The 21,308-nt window shown below is 42.9% G+C and overlaps 1 protein-coding gene and 1 pseudogene across 5 annotated transcripts in view; one reads left to right on the top strand and one right to left on the bottom strand.

The window, feature by feature from the left end:
• The window catches only part of ST3GAL2 (ST3 beta-galactoside alpha-2,3-sialyltransferase 2), a 62,742-nt gene that overhangs the window by 20,123 nt on the left and 21,311 nt on the right, over nucleotides 1–21,308 (top strand). Inside the window, exon 1 of one of the 5 annotated variants that reach the window (XM_074199379.1) lies at nucleotides 72–2,976. The exons of 3 other annotated variants lie outside the window; for them this stretch is intronic. The gene's annotated coding sequence lies outside the window, so the exon portion shown is untranslated. Of the gene's footprint in view, nucleotides 1–71; nucleotides 2,977–4,974; nucleotides 9,397–21,308 lie in introns of those variants that run through there. One more of the 5 variants, XM_074199383.1, reaches the window with a different exon arrangement.
• Nucleotides 4,489–4,931, bottom strand: LOC141496793 (mitochondrial import inner membrane translocase subunit TIM14 pseudogene; annotated as a pseudogene).

The raw sequence follows: 21,308 nt of genomic DNA on the forward strand, positions 1-21,308 counted from the left end.
AAACTATTCTGGGCTTCTGGGAGAGAGATGACTCAGCAGGATGGGGGGGGGGGGGAATGGGGAAGGATTAAGGCATTACATCTTTGTATGGCAGAAATCTTTTATAAAAAATTATTTTTATTTATTTCATTAAATATTTCCCCATTACATGTAAAAAATTTTAACAATCATTTAAAAAATTTTTTCAGTTTCAAATTCTCTCCTTTCTTTTCATTCCCCCCCCTCCTTGAGAAGGCAAGGAATTTGATATCAATTATACATATGAAGTCATACAAAAAATACTTGCATATTAACCATGCTGCAAAAGAAAACAGAAATAAAATAATGTTTTTCATTTAAAGTATGTTTCAATCTGCACACAGAGTTCATCAGTTCTTTCGATGAAGGGGGATAGCGTTTTTCAGCCTGGGTCATGTGGAATTCTCTTGTGTCTTTAGTTCTTGACTAGCCACGTCTTTACCAATTGAGCATCCTACGCTATTGCTCTTAACTGGTAACAGGTTCTCCTGGCTCTACTAATTTACTTTGCATTAATTCATTTAAATCTTTCCAACCCTTCCTCACTTAAATCCAGTTTACTTGCATGTCACGGCATCACCTCCTGATGATGAACAAAGGAGAAATCAACAACCGAAGCAGAAGTCTTAAGATATTCTAAAAAGCCCTATTCAAACTATTCTATTTCTGTGATCAAAATCTGAGAGTCTTGGCTCTGGAGACTATAGCAATGCATCTTCTCCCTGGCCTCTCCTCTCCAGGTACCCATGAGCCCATAGTAGAGGATCAGAAGCCCCATAAGCTCCATGGGTCTTGGTGATTTGACCAAGGTGTTTGGGGAGACAGGCAGAGGCAATACCTGAGGCAGGGTTAGAGGGAGGGGAAGATGGATTACTGAGCTCTGTCTGGTCCTGAGAGATGAACCAAAGAGCTTATCTCCCTGGCCCTTGGATAACCCTGGTTGTCTGTACCAAGTGGCCATGCTAATAAATGCTGAGTCCCTTCTGGCACTGAGACAGGCAAGGTGTAGGTGCCATCAGTCTGTCGACTACCTGTAGAGGCAGGACACCCTGTACTCCCCCGGGGGAACCAGGAGGCAGAGCTGATGGAAAGAGGCCTCAGGATGATTCTTGACTCGGAGACTGGTGAAGCTGAAATTTCCTACCACGATATCTCATTGCTATGTTGGCTCTGAGCACTCTTGGATGACTAGGCCAGGCAGATCTGTTCTAGTGTAATTGAGGCCTGTGCTCACTCTGGGTTGTTGAGGTGTCTTAGGGACCGAGTTGGGATGCTTCTTCTTAGCAGAGATCTCACCCACTGCTCCCATCTGACCCTTTGTTCCCCACTTCTCCAAGCAACGGGCTGATATTCTGTCCTTGGTCTTTGTTGGGCAAGGCTAGGGATTTGGCTCCAGCTCCCATATTCTGAACCTATCTCCTTACTTGCCACTTGGGCTTGGGAGAACAAGTTGCTGATGTGATGACCCAGGTTATCTTTGTATCTTGTATTGTATGATTCATAGACAACCCAGCTGAGGGCAGGGTGAGTGCCTGGGGGATGGGAGGAATAGATGCCTTCATTTTCTATGTGTCTTTTCCTTAACCTCTGGCCAGGACTTGTAGTTGGTATGGGCCTGAGGAGTCTGAAGTAGTCCCTCTTCCAAACTGAAGGGTCAACATCAGTTGCCAGTGGGGAACTAAAATTGCTTGCCCTTGTCGGGGTCTAAAAAAAGCATCAGGAAAAGTCACTATATCACGAATTGAGAGCACTAAGGAATCTTAGAGATCATCTGGTCTAACTTCAGTTGGTTAGTGCAGTGGATGGAGTCCTGGACCCAGGAAGACCTGGGTTTAAATCCAACCTCAGACACTGCCTGGCTGTGAGACCTTGGGCAAGTCACTTCACCCTGCTTGTTTCAATTTCCTCATCTGTCAAATGAGGAGGAGAAGGAAATGGTCAACCACTCCAGAGATCCCCTAATGTTGTCACCAAGAGTGAAAAAGACCAAAGGAGTCTAACTGCCCTCACTTTATGAATAATTCAGAAATTAAGACTCAGAGAATTTTAATGGGAGTGATTCAGTCAAGATTTCAATCCAGGGGAATGAATGAATGGATGAAGAAAGGTGAATGAGAGTGCCTACTGTGTGCTTAAGTGCTAGGGAGAGACACACAAACAAGTGAGATGCCCTTGGCCCTCTAGGAGCTTGCAGGCACAGAGTAATTAGTGGCAGATAGGTGGTTAAGAGCTGGGACAGGGGCAGCAGGAGGACCTGAGTTCCAATCCGACCTCAGACACTTAATAATTACCTAGCTGTGTGGCCTTGGGCAAGTCACTTAACCCCATTGCCTTGCAAACACTTTAAAAAAAAAGAGAGTTGGGACAACCTGAGTTCAAGTCCTACTTCAAACCTAGTGACCCTAGGTAAGTCATTCTGCTGGACCTCCATTTCCTTTTCTCTAAAATGAAGGAGTTGAGAGTGGACAGCCCTCTACATGTTGCTTCCAGTTCTGGATCATGAATTCTTCGATTCTGATGAGAGAGCCCCTCAAAGAGAGCCAGGAAGAGTGAAGAGGGTAAGCTAGCCTTTGATTTGGACATGTCCAGGAAGTGACCTCATAGTCTGATTCCTGTCAGATAAGGCAAAGCTCCCTCCTATGTGAGTCTAGGGCCCCACGACTGAGTTCCGGTTGGAGGAGGGGAGGGACAGGAGGACGATGTGTAGGGAGGACAGTTTAGGTCTTTCCAGAAAGAGCCTGAGACTCCAAAGTCAGCGGTCTTTCCAGGCTCCTCCTCAAGTGAGAGAGTCAAGGGTTGCACGACGGCAGGACCTTCGCGGTGGAGGACGACCAGACTACATACGATAAAATTGGATTTGAGAGAACATTTGGATATTGAGAGAGACTTCTTTCCAGGCTGGACCTTGCAGAGAGAAGTAAACCCTCTGGACAAAGGGGGAGAATCAAGTTTCTAGAGGTGGGAACAGGAAAATAAAAATGAAGTTACTAGATAATCATTGAGTGATTACTAAGCTACCTATTATGGCATCAGCTAGGTTTTTCAGTGCAGTGGATAGAGTGCTGGGTCTGGAGTCAGGAAGACCTGTTCAACTGACCTTAGACATTTACTAGCTATATGACCCTGGAAAGCCACTTGACTCGGTCTGCCTCAGTTTTTTCATCTGTAAAATGAGCATAATAATCATACCTATTTCCTAGGGTTGTTGTGAGAATAAAATGAGATAATATTTATAAACACCTTTGAAGATTTAAAGTTATATAAAATGCCATTATTATCTTTTCCTCACCCCTGAAGCTGGGTTACTAATTGCCTTCTTATAAGATTTTGTGCCAGTCATTTCCTTCCCCCAGGCCTTTTATTTCTTTTTGGCTTGCAATAGTATCTCCAGTCTCTTCCCTTAATCAGGGAGATAAGGATGTGAGAAACACTGTCTGAGGCCTCTGGATCTCCTGGCAGCTATGTGGGCACTGATGGTCATGCCCTGTTATCTCATTCTCCTAGGACTTCAGGCCCTCCTGAGATTTCAGTGCTGGGAGGTAAAAATCCACACCCTGTAAATCTGCTTTGTGGAGGAGAGCCTTGAAGCATATTATCTCTCACCCCTTGCCATTCTTCCTTTGAAAAGATGCATTGACATATTGGAAATGGTCAGATTGTCCTGTTCCCCCCCCCCCCAGAAGAAGGTCAGAAAGTAATTGGTTCTAGAATCTTCTTCAGCACCTGGTACTCTGGAGAGAATTCTACTTTGGGATTTGATATAGGTCTTGAGAAGGAAAAGAGATGCTTCAAATGTGAGTGTTGGATGAACCACTTCAGCTCTGGGATGGCACAAGAAGCCCTCAAACTCCCAGGTTACCCACCCTGGCCCAGGGCCCTAGGGAAGCTAGGTCTGGATTTGCTTTGTACTGACAGCCCTTTTCTTGGGGGTTGGGGTGGAGCAGTGCAGAGAACTCTGGCCTCTTTCCTTTGGCCTCATCTCTACAATAGTCTGCCAAAATAATGGAATAAAGGGAAATCTCTTCCCATTTTATTCCATATGTTAGAGCTGTGTCTACAGCCCAACCTATTGCTCCGGGGCCAGAGAGGGCAGAAAATGTTCAAAGGTTCTATAGATAAACTTAAGTTGGGGGGAGCATGAACTTGAAAAAAATATGCATTTTTACTAATTTCTAACTGAAACCTAGCATGTCCTTCAATTATTAAAATATCTTAGTCCATGGAGAGTCCTTTAGCTTTACCAGTCTTGTCAAAGGGGGTCATAACACATAAGGTCACACACCCCTGGCTAAGATGGTTGTTTTGGGGAGCAAGAACTAATAGGGAGCTATTGTGTATTTGAAAGAAGGTGAAGTAGAATTATGAAGAAAGAGCCTTTCTTGGTAAGTTGTCTTTAGCTTAAAAGATTGAAAACGGAACTCTTCTCTCCCTTGGGAGTCCTTTGGATCTTGCACTGTTTTTTTTTAAAGAAATATTACAGCTTTTATGAAGTTATTATAAAATATCAGGACTCCTATACATAAATTGATGTATATATAAATTTAAAATTATCTGTGTACTAATTTTATTTCTTAGCTTGACTTTCTAATAAATCTTTAGCTTCACTGATTTTGGCCGCTACATAAGGAGATCCTCCCTTGTCTGGGTGGTTTAAAAGCATGATTCGTCGGTGAGCATCCCTAATTTTCCCTTTACTGGCTGTAGGACTTACTCCTAATATTAGTGCTGCTTCTTGCTTTGTCATTTCAAATCTGCCTCTGTGATAGCCACTACTGAAGGCACATTTTGGTAGACTTTGAATAGCTTGCTTTACTTGAGGCTCCACATGCTTCATGGTTTGCAAAACATAGCGGCCTACAAATCCTGCAGCGGCAACTGTCAGTCCAACTGCTACCATTGTGCTGGCCATGGCTGGGCCCTGCGGCGGCCCCGCTGCCTCGGCTCCCGCAGCGCCCAGAGCACCCACGCCAGGGTCACCCACAGCGGCTGCCGCCAAGATCTTGCACTGTTAATGATCTACCTTAAGGCCTTGGCAGAGACATCTCCCAGAGGAAAGGGATGAGTTCTGGGAATAGGATAGTGACCTGAACACCAACTCTCACCTCTTCCCAAGATGCCCAAAGATTAGGTCCAGTGAAGCTCGGTGGTATAGTGACTAGAGCATTGAGCTTGGTGTCAGGAAAACTCATTTCCATAAATTCAAATCCAGCTTCAGACACTATCTGTCTAACCCTAGGCAAGTCACTTCACCCCATTTGCCTCAGTTCCCTCTTCATTAATTGGGCTGGAGAAGGAAATGGCAAAACCATTCTCTGCCAAGAAAACTCTAAATGGGATCACAAAGAGTCAGACTCAACTGAAAAAACACCATCAGTCACTACCACCAAAATCAAGGGAGGTAACAATAGTAAAATAGAAAGAACATTAGAGAGCGACTGGTGATCCTCAGTTCAAATTAGGCTCAGATACTTAATAATTGCCTAGCTGTGTGACCTTGGGCAAGTCACTTAGCCCCCTTGCCCAAAATAAATAAAATTTTAAAAAAAGAACATCAGAAAAAGAACAGTTTGCATCCTGACTTCCCTACTTATTCCCTTGACCATCTCACCACCTGTCTGAGTCTTAACTTCTTATAAAATGAAAGAATGAATAAAAAATGATTTGTTAAATACTTTCTATATGCAAAGCACAGCTGAGGAAAAGAGTGATATGATCTCTGAAAGATGCTTTCAGTTCCAAATCCTATGATTTTGAGTTTGTGGTAGGAATTCTTCTCTTCTGTTTTGTTGATGATGGTCCCCTCTGGCTGCATTGGGTGGACATCCCTTCTCAGAATCATGGTTTTAAATTCATGACATAAAGCGCACAGGAGCATAGAGAAACTAATTCTATTGAAATAGTTATTCGAATATTTTTCTAAGAACAAGGTTAAAAGCCCTGGCTCCAAGGCTGCTGGCCTCTTGGATAAGAAACCTTCTTTGAGGTGAGAAACCAAAGGGTAGCCAGTTTAGGTTGTTTGGGTACCATTCAGTCATTAGATCTCAAGTGGGAGGAGGCTGAGTATTCTGGAAGAACTCTCAAGGTTTGTTTATATGGTCAAAATACTGGCTAAGAAGCACCCAGAAAACTTTGAAGGAAAAAATGTATTATCTCTTCTCTCTGATCCTTAATTGAGAGTTGGGAAGAAGAGGAGAATACCCCTTTTTCTGTTTTACAGAGATATAAACAGTGGATTAAGGCATTAAAGTTCCCCCTTAAAGATAGCAAAGACACTTGTTGTGGTGCCCCAAAACAGTAGCTCCTTTGGTTTTTCAGGTTGGTCAACCTAAAATTTTCAGGTTGGTGAACCTAAAAAAGTACAAGGGAATGGATTATGGGATAAATAAAGAGGGAAGAAGTCAGGAAAGACCACCTCTGTGGCAGAATTTCAGATCCTTAAAGGGGTCTTTGTATTCTGATTGTCTAAAGCAGAAATTAGCCATCAGTAGTGCTTAATAAATATCTGACTCAATAAATGGATGGATGAATGGATGAAACATGGATTAAAGAGAAAGTTTTCCTTCCATCTTTCCATCCTTTCCTTGCCAGGGAGGTCATTTGACCATTCAGGGCTCTTAATCATATTCACCCCCATCTGGTGATCAACCACAAATAGAGGTTGGGTGAATTAATGGTCTCTCTTTTTTCTCTTAAGATTCCAAAGCACATTTCAAACCCCTAACTATGGAAGTAAAAGTGAAACCCTGAGTCCCTTGCTTGTAACTGAGACTAAATTCATAAGAAAAAATTCTGTAAATGTCAAGTCACTCTGAATTTCCCTATTATCTGAAAGAATTTGGAGCACGTTATAAATAGCTGATCTCAAAACACTCTTGGAGTGCTGGGTGATTCCCAGTAGCTTTCTAATTTTGTAAGTGAGGAAGCTGAATTAAGAGGTCCGTGATTTGCCCAAGGTTACAGAGAAAGAAAGGATAGAAATTCAGTTTTCTTTTGTCATCTTAAGCTATTTGTGCCCCAGATCTCTTTGATGGCAATTGGGAGAAGTCTCCGGTCCCTTTTGCAGAGTCATTTTAAAAAGGAATAAAATAAAATGCATTGGATTACAAAAGAACCCAATTAGAGTACAACAAAGATGAGAGTTTTTTCCTTCCCAAGTTTACAGACCCCCTGGATGGACGGGTAAATGAATGGAAGAAAGGAAGGAAGGATGGATGGATGGAAGGATAGAAGGAAGGAAGGAAGAAAGAATGGGTGGAGGATATATGGATGTATGGATGGAATAAGCCGCTAAATTTATGCTTTACAAATATTCTCTCATATCCCTGAAGTCTTTCCATTGACTCCTTGGAAGAAAGGGGAGGGGTCCTTGGTCTAGGATCTGTTTTGATTCTCTAATCTGTCAGATTTTTCCTGAGGCCCACTTCATCTCTTTACCAGCTTTCTCTGTAAGCTTAACTATACCCTGCTACATTGCTTCCTTCCAAAGCCTGCTTTGATGCTTCTCCCACCCTGGCCTATGAGCGTCATGTCCCCACTTCATGGATGATCCATGAGTCCAAGAACTCTGAGATATTGGGGTCATTGTTTTGGAGGGAAGAGGAATCATCTTTTTGTCTATCCAGTGTGCTGCTAAGACTAACCAGCTGTGGATTGACTTAAATAAATTCTGACTGGAACACAGGGGAATAAACCTCTTGCTTGCGTGAGCTTTTGCTAAGGTGAGGAGGGAACAGAAGGGCCTGTTCTCCCATCTGTGTAGAGACTGGAGAGCCCTTCTGCATAACCTGAGGCCCAGCAAATGGAGCATAGAGCTAGCAGTAACAGTTTTCTTTGTGTTAGGATTTCTCTCCAGTCAGAGATCTCAGAGTACAGCTCTGGGGAAATTTGAGCCCAGTTAAAAGCATAATCCTGACCTTTCTTTTCCCCAGGGCTTTGGGGGGTAGATGGGCAGGGGGCAAGGAGGGGAGGAAGAGAGCATGTTAGTCACTTCCATCTGTTTTTAGGGAAGAGATGAAGCTGGGTTCAACCATACTCATGTAAGCTTTTGTATGAGCTGAGACCATCTGGCATCCAATGGAAGGTATCAGGGATGGGGGTTGTGGGATGAGAAAGGGTAGTCCAGATCAAAGATCCCTAATCTAAAGCCTGTAAACTTTAAACCCTACATTTTTTGTTATCTGTATCTCAGTGTAATTGGTTTTCTTCATAATTCAATATATTTATGTTGTGCCTTGAAAAGCCTGATTCTGAGGAGACTATAGGTTTCACTAGACTGTTGCCAAAGGGATCTAAGAGACAAAAAAGATGCCTGAGTAGGTGTTTGGGAAGAGCATTGGTCTGTCCCCTCTCTCTAGAACAGAGCAAAAAGAAACCAGGGGAAGGTCTAGCCTTGGAAGCAAGAGAAGATAACTCTCCCCCCCACCCAAAATCTTTCAGAGTTCATGGGCTGGGGTCATCATGCAGTTTCTCCAGGGGGAACATGAAGCTCAGAGGCCAGGGATGGTGGGAGGAGAAGCAGGGTAACAGAATTCAGAAGGATATAATGTGGTAGGGCACACTTAATCTTCCGGGAGCCCTCAAGAGAAAGTTGGGAATGAGATGGAGCAGGTGGGAGGTTATATTTGGCCTGGCCTGGGTCCTCTGGGTCTGGAGTCTCAAGGAGACTGAAGGCTTGAGTTCAGGTGTTTCCCAGCTGCCTCACTAAATCCCATTAGAATTTAAGCCTCTTGAGGGAGGCTTTTTCTGCCAGAAAAACAGTAAGCATTTAATAATTGTTTGTGGAGAACAAGAAGCCTGTAGCTGAAGAACTCAATTCCTGCTCTGCTACTGTTTTACTCTATGACCTTTGGATTAAATCAGTCAGGCTCCTCTGAAGCCCTTTCCCCTCCCCTCTTGCCTTCCCCTGCCAGTATGTGGTTGCAAAGGCTCACTGGATTGTGATGAAAAGATAAGGTTGGTTCCCTAGGCTCCTTAAGGTCTGTGTCACTGCCTCCAGGCCTCCCCTGGGAAGGCACCCTGGCATCTCTTCCCAGATCCCTAGAACAGTAAACAGCATCCTTAATATCGATACCTGCCCAGCCCCAAAGGACTGACTTTGTAACTGAGATTTAGACTGTCAGATTCCAGGCATTAGCAGAGGGAAGCCCCAAGTGTGTGGTGAAATGCAGCAATTATGTCCTTGGCAAGCTGGGAAAGTAACTTTTGATTTGCTGATCTGGCTCGCAGCAGAAGCCTGGCTTCCCCCTCCTCCTCCAAACCTCCTGCACATTGTCCTTATGGGTGCAGAAGAGCAGGTCCCTTGTAGCCAGCCTACAGATGGGACCATCACTGCATCAAACCACCGAGCTCTGCCTTCCTGGGAGAAGGTCTATGGTCTGGGTGAGTGTCCTTTAGATTCGGTTTACAATGATTCCCGGAACTTAGGCTTGTTTTCCAGCAGTTGGGCTAGGGCTGGTGAATTCTTGTGCCTTTATCAGGGAAAAATGGAAAAGTTGTAAGGACTCTGAGGCGCCTTCTCTCCTCTAACTTATGAAGAGGCTCCCCTCCCTGAGTTTCATGTTGGGACTGGCAAGAGATTGAACAGAATGTTGGCAGACCTTCTGTCCTCAGAGGCTTGTGGCAGGGTGGATCTTTGGAATGAGCTCATAGAACTGAAAACTGTAAGGAACTTTTGAGACAGTCAAGGGCAACTCTTTTATTTTGCAAATAAGGAAACTGAGACTCAGCGCAGGCCCTAGTAAAGGGGGGAACTGATATTCTTACCATGAGTCTACCATGAGTAAATCTCATTACTACTCTCACATTATGCTCTTGAGGTCTCTGAAAAGTACAGTTGGCAAAAGCCCCCATCAATAAATCCTTAGATATTTCCATGCTGCTGTCCAGTCCCCAAACCCTTCTCTTGTACAACATTAGAGAACCAATCCTTTGGCTGAAAGCTTTGCCCTTCATTAAAATACAAATACTCTTGGAAGGGATAACTCATTAGGGCTTGGCTTCATGTGAATAAGTTTTTCAGATCTCTTCCTGAGACTAGGAGAGAAAATACCATGTACCTGGAAGGAAGAGACATTAAAGACATCACTGAGCGCCACAAAAAAAGGAAAGAAAGGGGAAACCAGGGCAGGGAAGATAAAATCCTTATTTTATCTTTTTTTTTCCCTGAGGTTAGCCTTGCCAGGGAGATTCTCCCAGGACTGAAATGGCCCTGCATGAGACATATCTCTTTACTGTGGGCCCTGGGGCTAACCCGATGCCAAATAAGCACTGCCTGGGTGGTATTCACTCACTGTAGTTTGACAGATTCCCACCATTTTCAGTCTGTCCTTTGGATTAAGGCATTAAAGACTCCTGATTAAAACCAAAGGAAGAAAAAGAAAAAAGACTTAAAAAAAAATAAGGCATTTGAAGTTCCTTTGGCCTCTCCACACTTGCTCGCCTAAAACCAGGGTCCAAGGGAATGGATCCTAGAGTCAGTAATGAAGAGGGAGGATGTCAGGAAAAGTCTAGAACACAGAGGGCTGCAGCTTGGGCCCTGATCAGACAGGGATAGGTGTGGAAAGATAGCAGAAGCACCGGAGACAATCCATTTTATCTCCAGCCAATCTTATCCAACCGCTGCCTAACCATAGGTTTCTTAAGCTTTCATATCATTTTGACAGTTAGGTAGGACAGAAGCCAGATGACTTACTGGGCTTGGCGACAGGAAGATGCCAACTAACAGTGTGATGCTGGGCCAGTCGCCTAACCTCCCTCTCAGTCTGTTTCCTTATCTGTAAGCTGCCGATAATAATAGTAACCTACCTCATGGAGCTTCTGGGAAAATCATACAAGATAACACTAAAGAAGTCCATCCGAATGCTTACTTTTATTATGATTGGTGATCACTTAGGAAAAGGAGGTTCTTGGAGTGAAAATGACTAAGTTGCAAAGAGAAGGGTGATAGCCTGGGGTTTCTTAACCCCTCAGTTGGTGCCACCCCAAGGAAATAAGATGCTGCTGAGTCACTGAGAAGGCCTGCAGTGGGAAGGGAGGATTTGGGGCACTAGAAACTAGGCAAAAGCCAGCCTATCACTTGACTTTTCTTAAGGTCCTAGGGATCCAAGTCCTCACTTTCTCTTAAGAGCTTTCTCCCAGGCTCAGATCAGAAGGATTCACAAAATCTCATTGAACCCTGGATGAGGGGGCATAACTCTGACAGTCTAGATCTTTGGGTCTCTGACTTCCCTTTCATAAAGCATTTTATTTTATTTTTAGCCAGGACTTGTGATTTCATCAGTCGAGGAAGTTGTTAGCACAGTGCAGGAGAGCCCTGGATCTGGAATCAAGAAGTTCTGAGTTCAAATCTGCCCTCAGCTATTTACTAGCTGCAAGTCATTTAACTGCCATCTGGGTTAGTTTTCTCAATGGTAAAATGGAGATAATCACAGCTCTAGGACAGTGAATAGAGTGAATGGAAGTCCTAAGTCAGGAAGATGAGTTCAAATATAGGTTCAGACACTTACTTTGACCCTGTTTGTCTCAGTTTCCTCATCTGTAAAATGGGGATAATAATTGCATCTGCCTCCCTGGGTTGTTGTGAAATTCAAATATATTCATATTTGTAAAGCATCTGATACCTAGTAGGCACTTTATTCCCTTCCCTACCTGTTAATTTAAAGCTTTTAGATAGTTGCCTGGGGACACTAGGCAGTTAAATGACTTCCTCCTTAGGGTTCCACAGCCAGTGTGTGTCAGAGGTGAGACTTGGAGGCCAGCTGGCAGTCTACTATGCCAAGCTTCCTCTCTTCTGTGCTTTAATCCCCAACCAAGACCTACAGACTGAAATGTTGAAGGTTCTCTCTGGGTTCCCTAGCTACTAGCCTACTGGGCCCTTGACATCATCTGTTCTGGTATCAGGTCAAAGTGGGGGAGCCTCATAGGTCTTTTCAGGCCCTGCTATCTCTGCAGCTTAAAGGGGGCATTTTAGTGGTGGCATTGGAAAACCAACTGTGACACCAAGGCAGGTGAGGAAGGGAGGAGGTGAGATCATGGGCCCTACCCCTATTCCTCTACTTTATAAAGGCCTAAAGCTCAAAGCCTTAAGGGGTGCCTTCCTGGTTCTCTTTAGCCCTTCCCTTAGCCTTCTTCTGGAGCAGAACAAGGCTGGGAGGGGCAGTTTTAATTGGAACCATTTATCAGCTTGCCACAGGCTATCAAAATCTGCTCTCCTGGGTTTGCTGGCATGAGCACTCACGCAGCTTGGGAGAAGTGGTTTCATAGTTTTCTCTCCCAAGAGGAGGTAGTACTCTGGGGTAGGGAGTTGCCAGGAATCAGAAACTGTCTGGTACAAATAGTTTGGTCCTTTAAAAAAAACTTCAAATGTGGAGAAGCCAGGTCAGCTGGAAAGAAACAGGAGTTTAATTGGAGCTCTCACTCTCTTAGTAGTTTTAACTCCCCTTAGACATCTTTTCCCAATTCTCCAATCTCTGTTTGCTCAAGTATTGTGCAGAGTTTGGGTATTTGTTTGATTAAAACACCCTTTGAACTTCTATTCTTGGTCCAGGTGGAATGAGTGTGCAAAAACCCTCAGAGCAGTAGGGAGGGGAGCTACTAACCTGATCAGCTACTAAGATAACCCTAAGAGGAAAAGTCCTAGGAAGCTGAGATCATTTCTAGTGATGCACCGAGGGTGACGAAGTGTGCCAGGAAGGGCTCTTCTTCACGTTCCACTGTGGCAGAAATACAGTCATTAAAATATGAAAAACTGTCCTCTTCAGGGGTCCTTTTGATCCATGCAATTCCCTTTGGAAAGAGTAACTTTCCATCCTGAAAGCCTTTGGGCAATGACTTTAGCAGATCTTTCTTCTATGGCAGGCTTGGGGACACTGAGGCCCTGGGAAGGAGGAGGGCCACTGGGAGCTAGCAGAGCTGAAGACCAAATGTGCCTGCTCTTTGAGTTTGCCCACAATCACCTTTGCTAAGAAGTCCTGAGCAGAGTATGAGAAGAGTGAGATTTAAGGCTGGAAGGAGTTTGTAAATGTTTTTGAGTAGCGTCAGATATAGGGTAGAAGTATAGGCATTTCAGGATTCATGGGGGACAAAATTCCTGCCTCCCTTAAAAAAATAAGTTTTTATCATTATCTTTTGTTTTTATTTCCCTGGACTTCCCTCTGTATTTTATCCTCCCTCCCAGAGAACTGAATCTAAAAACAAAGAAACAAGAGGAAGAGAAAATTTTTTTTTTATCAAATCCACAGGAAACATTAAAAAAAACAAACCAACCCTGATATCACATGTGGTTTTTCACCCTCAGTGACTACAGGCCTCTTTTCAACTTCTGCAAAGGAAGTATCTTTTCTTATCTCATTTTTGTAATTTTATAACATTCAGTTTTGATTATTCTGAGATGATTTTCTCCATTTACATTGTTGCGGTTAGAGTACGCATTCTTTACCTGGCTCCTTGCTTCACTTTGCATCAGTTTTTGTAAGCCTTTCCATGCTTCTCCAGACAGTCTATTTGTAGTTTCTTAGAGCACTATCATATTCCATTATATTCATAGACTACAATTTGTTTAGCTCTTTTCCCATTTAATTGGTATCTACTTTATTTCTATCTCTTTGCTGTTTCATAAGGTGCTGCTCTTGGGTTTTTTCCTCTACATGAGGCTCTTTATATCAGTAACTACTTGAAATAGTTGGGGTATTTGTCTTTCTGAGGGACCTACTCTTTTCCTCTTGCCTACATTCTGATAGGTCTAAAGAGTCAGTTAAATATGGGGACAGAGTAATGAAGAGGAGGAGGGTCTGTCTTCTTTTAGGCTTCAACAGCTATGGATATAGGGCCCTTTCTGGCTTAGGTGCAAGTGTCAAGGTTTCACAATGACTATGGCTCAAATTAACCACACGATGAAGTAACCAGTTGCCAGATGTATGGGGGCAAGCTTCAATGAAGATGGGAGTGGGAGAGCTTTGGGAGTTGAGAGTGGGACTTTTCAGCTGATATCTGCAAGAGACTGGGCTTGCTCCAGATGGCATCCCTGGCTGGGGCAGGCTTTTGGGACACTAGCCTCCTTCCAGATGGCAGGGGATCTGCTGGGCTAGGCACAGTGCAGGTGGTGCTGGCATAGCAGAGAGACGGAGAGATCATAGATCCTTGATATCAGCTCAAAACTAAAATGGCCTATTGGTTATAGTAATAGAGAGGTGTTTGAGGGAGGGTCCCTCAGGTCAAGGCATACTGAGGTCAAAATGCAAAGAGATGGGGTTGGGGGGGGACACTGTTGAGGAATGAGGTTCAAGGGTTTCCGTGGGATTGAATGCTAAGGGCAATGGGATGAATTGAGCTTTTCTTTTCCTCAGCCTGTGGCCTGACCTTACCCCTACCCTACCCCCACCTTGACTCCTAGCCAAGTCCCATGCCTCATTTTGATGCCTTGGCTCTCTGTCTGCCAAGAAGACAATGTTCAGTAACAATGATCTAGAACAGTGCCGTACCATGCCTACTTAGGTTAATGCCCTGGGCCCTTCTTCTGTGGGCAGCCTAAGACCAGGACTTCCTGTTGCTGAAAAAAGAGATCATTTGGTCTTTTGCATTATACTCTTGGGCAGATGCAATCATGAGACTGCAGGCAGGACCTGGGAGCTCATCTATAGTAGCTGGACCAGCAGTACACCATCAGGCTGGCAAACCAGGAGAGAGTTAGGTTCTGAGTCTCTCCTTAGAGTCCTCACTTCACTTTCCATCATCATCTACACTGAGTCCTTTGATGCTTGTTGGTTCTTTCTTTAAACTGGTAGTATTGGAGTATTTCTTTCTATGTTCTCATTCTCTGATGGGGCAAGGGGGCTGGATCTTTGTCAAAATCTGGAGGTGGGGGCAAAGATCATTGGGAAAGAGGCAGGAAAGCTGGAAAGAGAAGATAGACAGAAATGGGGAAGAAGTAGACTTGCTCTCTTAGTTGGGGACCCTAAAGACCAGACACTCCTTTCTGCTTATAGCCTGGGGCCAGTTGAACACCTTCCAGGGAACCTGGGCTCTAGGCTCTGGAAAGAGGCTTGGAAGGCTGTTGGGGCAGGCATGCTGTTAGAATAATGACACTAATAATACCTTACATTTGCATAATGCTTTCAAGCTTGTGAAACTCTTTAATTCATTATCTCACTTGATCTTCACTGGAATCCTGTAAAGTAGATGGTTGGTTCCTTTTTTTTTCCATTTTATAGGTGAACAAGTTGAGGCTGAGAGAAGTCAGAGACATGCCCAAAGTTAAAGAGCTCATTAGTGCTACAGCTGTAACTAGAACCTAGTTCTATTAATGTCCAGCGTCCTTTCCACTAAAACTAAATGATATGTAATTATATAATGACCAAGCTTGAGAATGCACCTCTCCTCAGAGGTGGGAGAAACTGTGGAGGCTGGACATCGAATATGCTGTCAGACTAATTTTACATCTTGGTTGGCTCGGCTAAACTGCCCCCCCCCCCCCGATTTTTTATTCTTTATCCAAGGGCTGGCTCTCAGAATTGAGAAGAGGGAAATGTTGGCGGATAGAAGTGATATAAAAACAAAATATATCAATAATTGTCAGATGATTAAAAGAAATTGTGATCTTTGTGCTAAACTCCAAGAACTTGGAAAGGTGAAACTCTTCCTAGCCTGCTATCTCTCTTATTTCGGCCATCACCTTTCTCCTCCCCCCGCCTCCCACCTCCTCCAGTCATATTTCCTTCTTTCAAGATATGAAAGGTAGGCTTTGGTTCCCTCCTTGGATTCTTTATTTTTCTTTTTCTGGCATCACATAATGAGCCATAGTCTTGGGAATGCTGACAACCAAGTTCAATTTACAAACATCTGGTTCCCTAAGCTTGTTTACACGCCTTTCTCCTATACACTCCCAATCCACCCACTCCCCAGTTGCTCAAACCAACAACTTTTTCAAACTAAGCTGGAGAGACAGGGAACAGCTGATGTCAATTTTGGTTAAAAATTACCCTATCCTCATCTGTCCCATGGAACTTAGGTTCGGGGCTTAAAAGATGGTTTTCTGTCAGTCAAACCCAACCCCACCTCAGAGTCCTGGGAAAGGATTATATAACTTCTGGCAAACCATTCCTCAGTTTGGTGACCTGGCAATCACAGTATTGACCTCATCTCTGACTTTTCCATCCATAGCTTCTCACCCTGTGCAATTCTTGTCCAAATCCTCCATAGAGAGGCTACCTGGTAGACCAGAGGCCTTCCTCTACTCTCTAGACCTTTCAAGGGAGAGTCCTTAAACCTGTCTCTCTGCATGACCAATCTGCACCCTATCACAGTCACACGTTAGACCCAGGTGATGACTTTTGCTCAAGAAGTGGAGAAAATTGGGGCGGCTAGGTGGCACAGTGGATAAAGCACCGGCCCTGGAGTCAGGAGTTCAAATCCGGTCTCAGACACTTAATGACCTAGCTGTGTGGCCTTGGACAAGCCACTTAACCCCATTTGCCTTGCAAAAAAAACCTAAAAAACAAAACAAAAAAAGTAGAGAAAATTGTCTATGAAAAATGCTTATTTTATTAGGTGTTTGTTAAGTTCAGACTGTTTACAAATTAAATTTCAAAAATGGAACAGATGATATTATTGGACACCATGAGTATTATATGGCAGCCTGCTTATATTCTGTGTGTGTGTGTCTATCTTCACTTGTGATTTTGATTCCTCAGAGATTGCCATGTTCCACAGTTCTGCAGACCACCAGGAGAATATCGGTTATTTTAAAGTTTGTGGTTCTTAAAAGTGCATTCAAATACAATTCATTGTGCCTCTTTCCTCCTATGCAGTCTGGTCCAACTTCTTACTATCTGTAGTGCTTCTCCAAGATAAATGATTTGATAGACATTCAGATTTGGGAAAAGAGGGATGTTGATCATATGTGCTGATCCTAGTCTTAGCAAAAACTATTCTCCATCCATTTGGGTTTTCTTGAAAGGATTTTAAAAAAATGGTTGCTTTTTGTTTGTTTTTTTATATTACTTACATTCCCCAATATATCCATCTGGCTACTCCTAAACAACTCTGTCTTTTAACAAAGAATAAATGGAAGGAAATACAGCGGAACTAACTGACACATTGAAAAAGTTTGACATTTTCCTCAACGTATCCCAACCATAATCCTTTACCTCTGCAAAGAAGGTAGGAAGGTGCCTTTTCATCTCTTCTCTGGAGCAGACTTGATTGGTCATGATTTCACAGCATTCAGTTTTGATTACTTTTTCTTGGTCTTTCAATTAGTATTGTCATGTATACTTTTTTCTGGTTTTTCTCTATTGCACTTTGGATAAGTTTGAGTAAGTTTTTCCAAAATTCTTTGTATTCATCATTTCTTAAAGTATAGTGATATTCCATTTCATCCGTGTACCCTAACTTGTTTAGTTATTCCCTTGCTGGCATCTACTTTTTCTCCCTAATTCTTTGCTACTACAAAAGGGAGTACTATAAATTCTTTGGAGTAGGTGGAGCCTTTTTTAAAATTGTTGATATGAATATTACTTCATGTAATTCCTTTTTAAAAAATATTTTCCCCCAAATTATACATAAAAACAATTTTTCACAGTACTTTTTAAAAATAAAATTTGAGTTCCAAATTCTCTCCTCCCTTCCCCCCTCCCTGAGATGGCAAGTAATCTGATATAGGTTATACATGTGCAATCCTTTTTTCTTCACACAATTCCAAATTGCTATCTAGACTAGTTGGAACAAATCACAACTCTGCCAACAATATATCAGTGTGTTTTTCTTTCTATATTCCCTCCATTAGTGATGATTCCCATCTTCTCAAAAGAAGAATTTTAAAGTAGTGACCTTATGGGCATAATGGATTGAGATGTGTCTCAGAGTCAAGACCATCTGGGTTGAGGTGCTGCCTCATAGAAGAACCATGTCACCTTTCTTACAATGCCCTTGGCCACTAAGACTCAAGTTGGAAGACAAGGGTCCCTAATCTCTATTGGAAGAGAAAGTTCCTCATTGAGAGCTTTCTATCCCATGAAATCACAAGTCTGATCAAAAGACAAAATAACCATATGAAATACTGCTCTAAATTACAAATCAGAAGAAAAGTACAAATCAAAATAATTCCTTGTTTTACCTCATAATCAGGAAATAAGACAAAATGATAACTACTGAGAGCAGTTGTATATATAGTATATATATATATATATATATATATCTTGAGTTTTTTTCCCTCTTCTTTATATGGATTATTAAGAGTCTTTCTTTAGGGTAATGAATTTTGTTAAGATCATCTCATACCCTGGGGATTGACACAGTTACAACAGGATCACTATCCACAAGCAGGAATTATCTGGAAGACTTCATATGCATTTATAGACAGAAACCTGTTCTTTTAAAATACACTGGCATCCAAATTTCACTAGAATTCTTTCCCTTTGTAATTCTAAAAACTTTATTTAATGCATTTAAAGTCATTTCCCCTCCTTTGGAGAAAGTCTCTGTACATTTCACTAGCCTTTGGTCAGACTTATCCATAATATACCCCGAAGGTTCCATTGGGGAATACCTTGTTCTATGTACTCCCTGTGTAGGGCACTGCATTGGGAAATATATATCAACCTGTTTAATGCCTAACAGGATCCTTGAACAAAGCTGTCTCTGGGGTCACATCTGTCAAGGAATCTTGTATGATCTTAGCATATTCATGAGACAATTTGATGAAAGAGAGCTCTTAAGCCTTCCTTTTGCTGATTCAGTTTTTAAAAATTAATGAGCGATCCAGACGGTAGGATCTTGTATTTTCTGTATCTTTCAGTCAATAGTGTGTGACTGGGAAGATATGATCTGCTTGAGGAATTCACTTGGGAAAGCTTGTCTTTTCCCCTTTCATATTTTCATCAAAAAATAGGTAAAGTCAAGAAGCCTAGATTAAGCACCAAGGACAGCTAGGTGGCCCAGTAGATAAGAGTACAGGGCCTGGAGGCAGGAAGCCTCATCTCCCTGAGTTTGAATCTGGTTTCAAACTCTTACTAGCTAGGTGGGCACGTCACTTCATTCTGTTCACCTCAGTTTCTTCCTCTTTCAAATGAGCTGGAGAAGGACATGCCAACTCACTTTAGTATCCTTGCCAAGAATGAAGAGTTTAGTTCACTAAACAACAGCAAAAAAACTCTGTACTAGACTCTGTACTAAGCATGAGAAAATATAGAAAGACAAAAAACAGTCTCTGCCCTTAAAGAGCTTAAGTTCTTATGGGCGAGGTGGAAATAATTATGTAGAAACAAAACATCTACAAGTAAAATTGGAAAAAATTTCAAGTGAAGGCACTCAAATTGAGGAGGACTGAGAAAATATTCTCAAAAGTAATTTACAGAGCTGAGAACAGAGGGCCAGGATTGGTAGTTATTCATGTTCTCTTGATCTCGACCTTGGGGCAGCTTTGTCATTCATGATTTTTTTCTCAAACTTTTGTCAGCTTTTACTTTATTTAATGTTAGAACTTGGTTCACATCCCAGCTCTGCTCTTTCCTATCTGAGTGACCTTGGCTAAAGCAGTTAATCTCATTGGCCTTTCAGTTCAGTTCAGTTAGATCATTTCAATCCTTTCAGACTCTTTGTCAGAATCCCATTTAGAGTTTCCTTGGCAAAGCCTGGAATGATTTTTTATTTCCTTCTCCAACTTATTTTATAGATGAGGAAACTGAGACAAACAGAGTGAGGTAGCTTGCCCAGGATCACAGCTAGTAAGGGATTGAGGCTGGATTTGATCTCAGGTGCACTATGGCACCACGTAGTTTTTCACGAAGTCACTTGGCCTTAGTTTCTTCCGTGGAATGAGTGAATTGGAGCAAATAACCTCCAAGAAGAGTTGTCTTCTAGCTCTAAATCTATCACCATCACACTTGAATGTGGAAAACTTGAAACATTGTCTGAGAAGATAATAGTTCTAAGGCACTGGTTCTAGAATGTTGATAGCGAGACAATTTGGTTTTTAGGAAAATGTTTGTTTTCTCTGTACCTGTCAGAGAGAAAGGAAACCTTTGGGCTGCCAGAGGTCTGGGCAGTGGCATGCCTATAGGAAATAGGCTTCAGGGTTTACCCTGGCTCATTGCCTTGAGCTGGGCTGCAGTAGATCACTGGGCAGTCTCTGATCAGCTGCATCACCAGAAAAGGGAGGCCCTGGGAGTCAACCCTGACTGGGTGTGCTGACTGTATTGGCTGGAAACTTGGAGGGGAATCAGTGGAATTTATAAAGAAAGTCTGAGGGGGCAGGACCAGCCCTGAAGTCAGGAGTACCTGAGTTCAAATCCTGCCTCAGACACTTAATAATTACCTAGCTGTGTGGCCTTGGGCAAGCCACTTAACCCCATTGCCTTGAAAAACAAAAACAAAAAAAATCTAAAAAAAAGTCTGAGGCTGTGGGTCTGATAGCAGAAAATCAAGGCAAACACCATTGGGGCCTATGGGGAAAGGAATTGAAGGTCAAGGATGGGAAACTGAGCGATGGGAGATAGGGCAACTGACTGACCCCCTGGTATACCTGTGTCCAACAGAGATGCCAGCTGTGGCTTCCAGGAGCCCCTGGCTTGACCCTAGGGTTACTCAGCAGAGGAATGGGTAGGGGCAAACTCAGAGAGAAGCTTACCTATCTGTAAGGGATGCCCAAGGGACAGAAATTGACTTAGAAAACTACATGTTTCTAGCTAGAACACACCAGTCCATTAAAATCATATAGGAAGTTCATTTGAATCTGGCTTAGTGGTGCTATGGTCTACATCTCTGGCTTCCAGTATCACCCAGAAAACTTTGACTGTAGCTTTGGAACTTCTGTCAAAAACAAATGAAGAGGCATATGGCCTGGGACTAGTCCCTGCCCTCTTCCCTCACTGGTGAGCCCCCCAAAAAACCACAGGAACTCTGGAGTAGTTGGGAATGGATGCAACTGATAATCTGCTATCTAAGCAGCAGACTAGGGAAATGTCTAATGCTGCAGTGCCTAACACAAAGGAATAATAGTCATTAATAATGCACTATTGATCATTCTCTCTGCCTAATCTAGACTCTGTGAGGGCTTTTCTGTGTGATTTCAGACCCAGCATTTAACTTCTCCGGGACTCACTTTACACATTAGCTAAGAAGCAGATAATAGAAAGGGAGGTGGGATTTATTTCTAGTAGGATCCTAAATGGTCCAGAGGGCTCCGCTGTGGTAATTTTTTCCTTTGGGTTGCAGATTTAGAACTGGAAGGGACTTAGAAGTCATCTAATTGGGGCAGCTAGGTGGAACAGTGGATAGAGCAGAGCCTGAGTTCAAAT

This window comes from Macrotis lagotis, chromosome 1, assembly GCF_037893015.1.
Source record: "Macrotis lagotis isolate mMagLag1 chromosome 1, bilby.v1.9.chrom.fasta, whole genome shotgun sequence".
NCBI classification, from domain to species: Eukaryota; Metazoa; Chordata; class Mammalia; order Peramelemorphia; family Peramelidae; genus Macrotis; species Macrotis lagotis.